At 39.2% G+C, this 6,000-nt stretch overlaps 1 long non-coding RNA gene across 1 annotated transcript in view; it reads left to right on the top strand.

The window, feature by feature from the left end:
• The first annotated feature begins 69 nt into the window (after positions 1 to 69).
• Positions 70 to 6,000, top strand: part of LOC103595790 — a 35,591-nt gene continuing 29,660 nt past the window's right edge. Inside the window, exon 1 of the long non-coding RNA XR_550982.1 lies at positions 70 to 181. This is a non-coding gene — a long non-coding RNA (uncharacterized LOC103595790). The remainder of the gene's footprint in view (positions 182 to 6,000) is intronic.

Raw genomic sequence — 6,000 nt, 5'->3', positions numbered from 1 at the left:
CACCGGGCCTCCCGCCCCCGCCCGCCCGCCCCCCACGCTGGCCTTCCGGCTTGTTTTCCTCGTGCTGGCGGAAGACCGGGAGGGAGAGCGCTCGCCCGGGGGACTGGCCTTTGCTCTGTAAACTGGTAAAGGCTGAGCTAGGCGGGCGAGGCCAAGATGGGATGAATCCCCAGCATTAAAGGTAAAAACAGTCGGCGTCCCAAGTAACTAATTGCTCCTTTTCTTTCCTTCCGCACGAACCCCGCGAGGTACAGAAACCTTGTCTTAAGGGCAACTGCATCCACAGGAACTCCTCAGGGATAAGATAGTAGATGTTCCTCCCTCCAGCAAAGAGGCGGGCAGGGCTTTGGGCTTCCGTGGAGGACACCTGGGCCAGGGTCTTCTGATCGCTGGAAGTCCCTGGGGGCGCGGGAGGGAGGCAAGCGAGAATATCTACAGCCAGCAGCAGCATGTAGTAGGTGCTGTAGGTGGAACGGAATCAAGGTCGTATTTTTGCCGGACAATCCATTCTAATGGCTATTTTTTTCAATGTTATTCTAAAATGTGAAGCTCTTTTGAAGAATTAATTGTTCTTTATGTTTTGCTCTAGAGCTTGCTGGGAAGAGGGGGTGCGATTTCGTTTAGACGTGTTCCCATTCCAGAAAATATTCACCTTATCTTTGAGGATATCTGTACCAGACTTCTCTACCTTTCTCCCCCTGTTGCATGCATCCCCCTCTCATCCCCTATAACACTTCCTGCTTACTTCTATTAAGGCTTTTATGGCACTTTTCTATCCTTTTGGCTAGACTGTGATCACCTTGAAGTCAAGTATTTCCCCTTTGTTATTATTTTTTCATTAGTTCATTGATCACTTTACTCAACAAATATTTACTGAGCAACTTCAATGTGCCAGACACTATTAGGTTCTCAGGATATTGTCTTGAAGAAGACACATCGCTCTCATGGTAATTATACTCGAAGTAGGCAAATAAGCAAAGTGTGATGCCCACTTGAAAGGCAAAATAGGATAGGACATAATAACTGAAACATGCGTACTTTGAGTGGTTGGGAAGACTTCTCTGAACAAATCATCAGATCACCTTCCAGAACCAAGAATTTATAAGGGGATGCATACATTATTCTTGAATTAATTATTATTATTATTAAGAGAAACTAGAAAGTTAAATCGAAACCTTGGAATCATCCTTGACTTCCTTTTCCTCACCCCCTCATTTAATCCATCCCCAACCTCTAAGGATTCAACCTCCTAAGTAGATCTTGAATCATTTTTCATTTCTCCGTCTGCACTGCATCCACCGTGGTGCAAGCTACTGGCATTTCACCTTCTACTCTTACCTCCTCTCTCAAACACACACCCACACACCCATGGTACAAATCCTTCAGTGGTTCAGAATATAATTCAGAATATAATACAAACTCCTTAGTGACCTCTACATAACCTGCCCCTCTCCTCCCCTCCAACTTCACCAGGTGCCATTCTTGCTCTGAATCATTATGCTCCAACCACAAAGTAATCTCATCCTCCAACCACTTCTCTTCCTTTGTTCATTGTCCTTCACTTGGAGCTCTTCTCATCCCTTAGATCTCAGAGAAGCCTTCCTCGACCCATCCCCACTGACAACAAAAATAGACTCACCCTGTTTCTGTCATTCTAGTTCATAACACCCTATTCTTTTCTTTATAGACCTGTCAAATATTTGTTTAAATGTGACTTATTTAATATATGAGGGTATTTCAAAAAGTTTATGAAAAGATTCATATACACACACACACCTATAAATATATAAATACATACACACATATGAATATATTGAGAGAAGGAATATACACACATTTATATATATAATGTATGTATAATATGATACATAATTATGATATATATTATTCCTCCTCCAATTTAATCAATAAGTTTCAGTTTTCAATTTCCTAGCCTCTGGAGGTACAGACTTACATGCTCTTTCAGGTTACGCTGTAATACGAATCTTATCAGTTAGCAATTGATACTTGTTTTATGAGTACAAATATTTAAGTTATCTTTAAGAGTTAGACACTATGTTTCCATATTTGTTTTCTGTGATTTGATTTCTTATCATTCTCCTAAGCCACCATAGAGGATAAATCCAAAATATGCTGTCTTTCCAAAGGTAAGAGCTTCATCAGTGACAGAAAATAACCAAATATAAAATTAAAATGCTATTTTACTATTCCCCCAACTTCATCAAACACATGTATCCTGTTCTGAGATATTTAATTGAGGCATCTATTCACATTGCTCACGTGCCACAACTATACTCTGTGATCAGTGATTGAATCTAATATTTTAAATCCATTGAAATTCCACATTAAACACAGTTGTACCTGTAAGTAATCCAAGCTGTTTAAAGCTTATTGCAAATGCATTCGTACCACACTTTTTGAAAGTTGTAAATTATGATGGCATTTGTCAAGCTGTCCCTCCATCTGGAAGCACAGTCAAATATCAGGTGTTCCACATTAATTTTTTTGTAGGCTTTGGAGAGATAGCTCATCTCTCAACCTAATAGTTTACATTACATGAATGAATATTATTATTATTACCATAATCAGAAGTAAGGCTTATGAGTCATCTTTAATTTCACATCTGAAAAGTTATTCAATATCACAAATTTAGAAACAGTAAAAATTCAGATTTCCATATGCTTTTATCTTTCCTCTGAATTCTAGCAATAAGCAATTTTTTTGGGACACTCTTCAAAAGGTGATTTTCTCCCAAAAGATCAAAGACTTTGATTGATCATGAAACCCATGTTTCTCTCCATCTAATTTCTTAAGGTCAAATTAATTCCTATTCAAACTGGCCAGGAGAATAATGACTAAAGATCAGCTGGGTCCAAATATTCCTGGTCTTCTTACTCGAAAAAGATTGGAAGGTATATAAATAATAAACTGGGTATAAGTTATTCAACTCCTATATATGTATATATAGATATGCTACAGATAAGCACATATTATGTAAATACCATAAAAACCAGAGGTAACACAGAAAGTACAAATCCCTCTCAGAAATTTATTCAACAATTATTTGCTGAGTGCTATCGTTTCAGGCACTGATAGGCATTAGTGATACCTCAATGACAATGAAGACATTTGTCTGTGTTATTACAAATCTTTAGCCACTTAGGTCAAAAACACACATTGCTACTTAGTGATTTTAAATTAGTGGTTTAACTGAATCGGGTTATTGAGTGAGTCAAAAATCAAAATGTCTGCAATAGTATTTTGAAAATTGCAAAATGCCAACATAAATTAAATATTAAAAATTTAATGCTGTAGGGCCGGCCCGGTGGCGCACTGCTATAGTGCACCGCTTGGGAGGCGCAGTGGCGCTCCCGCCGAGGGTTCGGATCCCACATGCAGACCGGTTCCCGCTCACTGGCTGAGCGAGGCGCGGGAGCGACACCGAGGGCTGCGATCCCGTTGCCGGTCCCGGTCAGGTACGGGGGCGACACTGAGGGTTGCGATCCGTTGCCGGACACGGAAAAAGACAAAAAAAAAAATTTAATGCTGTAATGCTCACATTCTGGAAAAACGCCACTGGTGTATGCTTCCCTATGAATGATTTTGGGTAAAATGCACTAGGAGTGGTAGTTTTGTAGACTTGTCTAACTTAAGATGGGGAAAAAACATCCTCTAGAATGAGTGTTCCCTGAAAGAATTTCCCTCACAACTTGGAGGCCTCTTCCTTGGGCTTGTTACCTCTCTCACCGTCAAAAGTTAACATAATTCCAGTGGCTGGCATTTAAAGCTGGTTTTTGTTTTCCATGCTGTAATTTACTGTTTTGTAATTTCAAGTTCATTTCAATCTGGAGTTGATACAGAACCTTGCTGTAAATTATTCATTGGTCATCTGTAGTAGATGCTGCAATGTGGCCATCTGTAATAGTCATCTATCGTAGATGCTGTGATGTGCCTCACAGAAATTCCAGCTTATCCCCCAACCTGTTCAGGACTGAGGCATTCATTCCCTCAGCTGCTGGGAATGTTGGTGGTTGACAGCTCTCTGCTGAGTTTCTCTTTGGAAATTACTGCTAGCTGAAGAGAGCGATCTCACCCAAGGTTCATGCTTCATCCTGGGGTAGCAAATATCCAGTGACTAGGGGGTATAAAGGCCTGACCCTTGCCTCAATTCAAGACATCTTTGAGGGGCCATCCCAACTTCAGAGGTCCTTCAAGGGATCAACAGAAACATCTGTTGGGACTGCAATTGAGTTCAGCTTCTCCATCTGTCTATCCTGCCTCATTCCCCCCACCCCCACTTGTCCTCAGCAGGACAGCATTGCCCAGTAAATAAACCTCCTCCATTCACATTTCTGTTTCAGAGTCTGCTTCCCAGGAAACCTAAGCTGTTGTTACCATTATATGTAATTTAACAAATAAAATATACTGCATATAAAATGTACTTCCTTAATTATCTTCATGCCTGGACATAAAAATTGACTCATATGATAAATAAATCTCATCATTTTTTTCAGTGTTCTGAGATATTTCTGTATTTGTTCATTCATTCTTATCAAATATAATTGTGTGCCTAATATATGTTAAGTACAGTGAAAAACACTAGAGGTACCATGGTGAGCAAAATAGAAGTGAGCTCTATGCTCATGCAGCTTGCAGATGAATTAGGGAGATGAACATTTGCCAAGTAATCACACAAAAATATAATATTTACTGAAATAACAATATCAAGGAAAAATAGAGGGCTTTTATAACAGAGAGGACCTGGGAAATCAGTGAAGGAGTCCTTGAGGAAATGACCTTGCCGCTGAGATCTAAAAGACAACAAGAGTTAAAAGGTCAAAAAGGAAGTGATTAAAAGTATTCCAGGGATGGGGAGTAAACTGCAAAGGCTCCAAAGCCAAAAGTATCCTGATAGATGGGAAAGGAGGCCCTGACAGCTAAAGTTCAGGCAACTAGCAGGAGTGTGACCCAGGGCCAGGCTTCGAAGATAAGCGTGCCATATGGTGTTTTAATCTGTGTGTAGGATTCTGAACGTTATCCTATAAGAAACAGGAAGCCATGGAAGTTTGTTGAAGCACAGGAATGATGTGATCAAATGTGTATTTTGAAGAATCACTCTGATTGCAGGGTATGTATAATTCCATATTCATGTGCTCACTTGGGTAGATGTGTGAAAATCAACCAAGGCAAGTGATTTCTTGGGAATGGGCTCAGTCATTTCCTCCATGCATGTGCTAGCCTGAGTGGTAATCACAGTGTCATTAGGAATCAAAATAGTGAATTTCTACCATATATCAGTACCATCATTATTTAGCCTGTTGTAACACTTAAAAAGCAGATCCCTCTATTGAATCAAAGTCTGGAAAGAAAACCCTACACCCCAGAAGGATTCCTGAATCTCAATCAATGGCTATCTTTCTGTTTTCCAACATAAAACTATAATCATCTATTTTTAATCATCTGAATAATGAATGACATGGTGTTCTTATTCTGCAGTTTGTCTTTGTGATTGCTACCACCCCTAGTCTATAAAATGCTTAATGGTTTTGAGTGGGTTGGTCTTATCTTTTTATCCTCCATCCCTAAAACAGTATCTACTACATACTAGGTATATAAATATTTATGAGTAATTACCATAGTCTCTTAAAACTTTGTTGCAGTTAAATATTTATTTTTACTTTCTCTTAAATATGACAGAGGGTATAGAAAGCCTAGAGGAAAATATATCTAGTGATATACAAGTAGATAAAGGACATTAATGAGCAATTCACAAAAAAGGAATATGAGCATTGATAAAAATGTGAAAATTGTATCAACCAAACTAGTAATCAAAGCAGCACCAAAAAATTAATGGCATATGATTTTTCACATATGAGACTAGAAAGGATTTTTTAGGGAGTGATCCACGTGTAGGAAAATGAAAGGTTCATGAGATTCCATAAGAAATAAAAACTTGGTACAGTATATAGGCAGGGCAGTTTAGCTATGGATAGCTGTTTT

The sequence above is a fragment of the Galeopterus variegatus genome, unplaced genomic scaffold, assembly GCF_000696425.1.
Source record: "Galeopterus variegatus unplaced genomic scaffold, G_variegatus-3.0.2 Scaffold1847, whole genome shotgun sequence".
In the NCBI taxonomy this organism is placed as follows: Eukaryota; Metazoa; Chordata; class Mammalia; order Dermoptera; family Cynocephalidae; genus Galeopterus; species Galeopterus variegatus.
The sequence above is the reverse complement of the archived record's forward strand: the minus strand, read 5'-3'. Positions and strand labels throughout refer to the sequence as shown.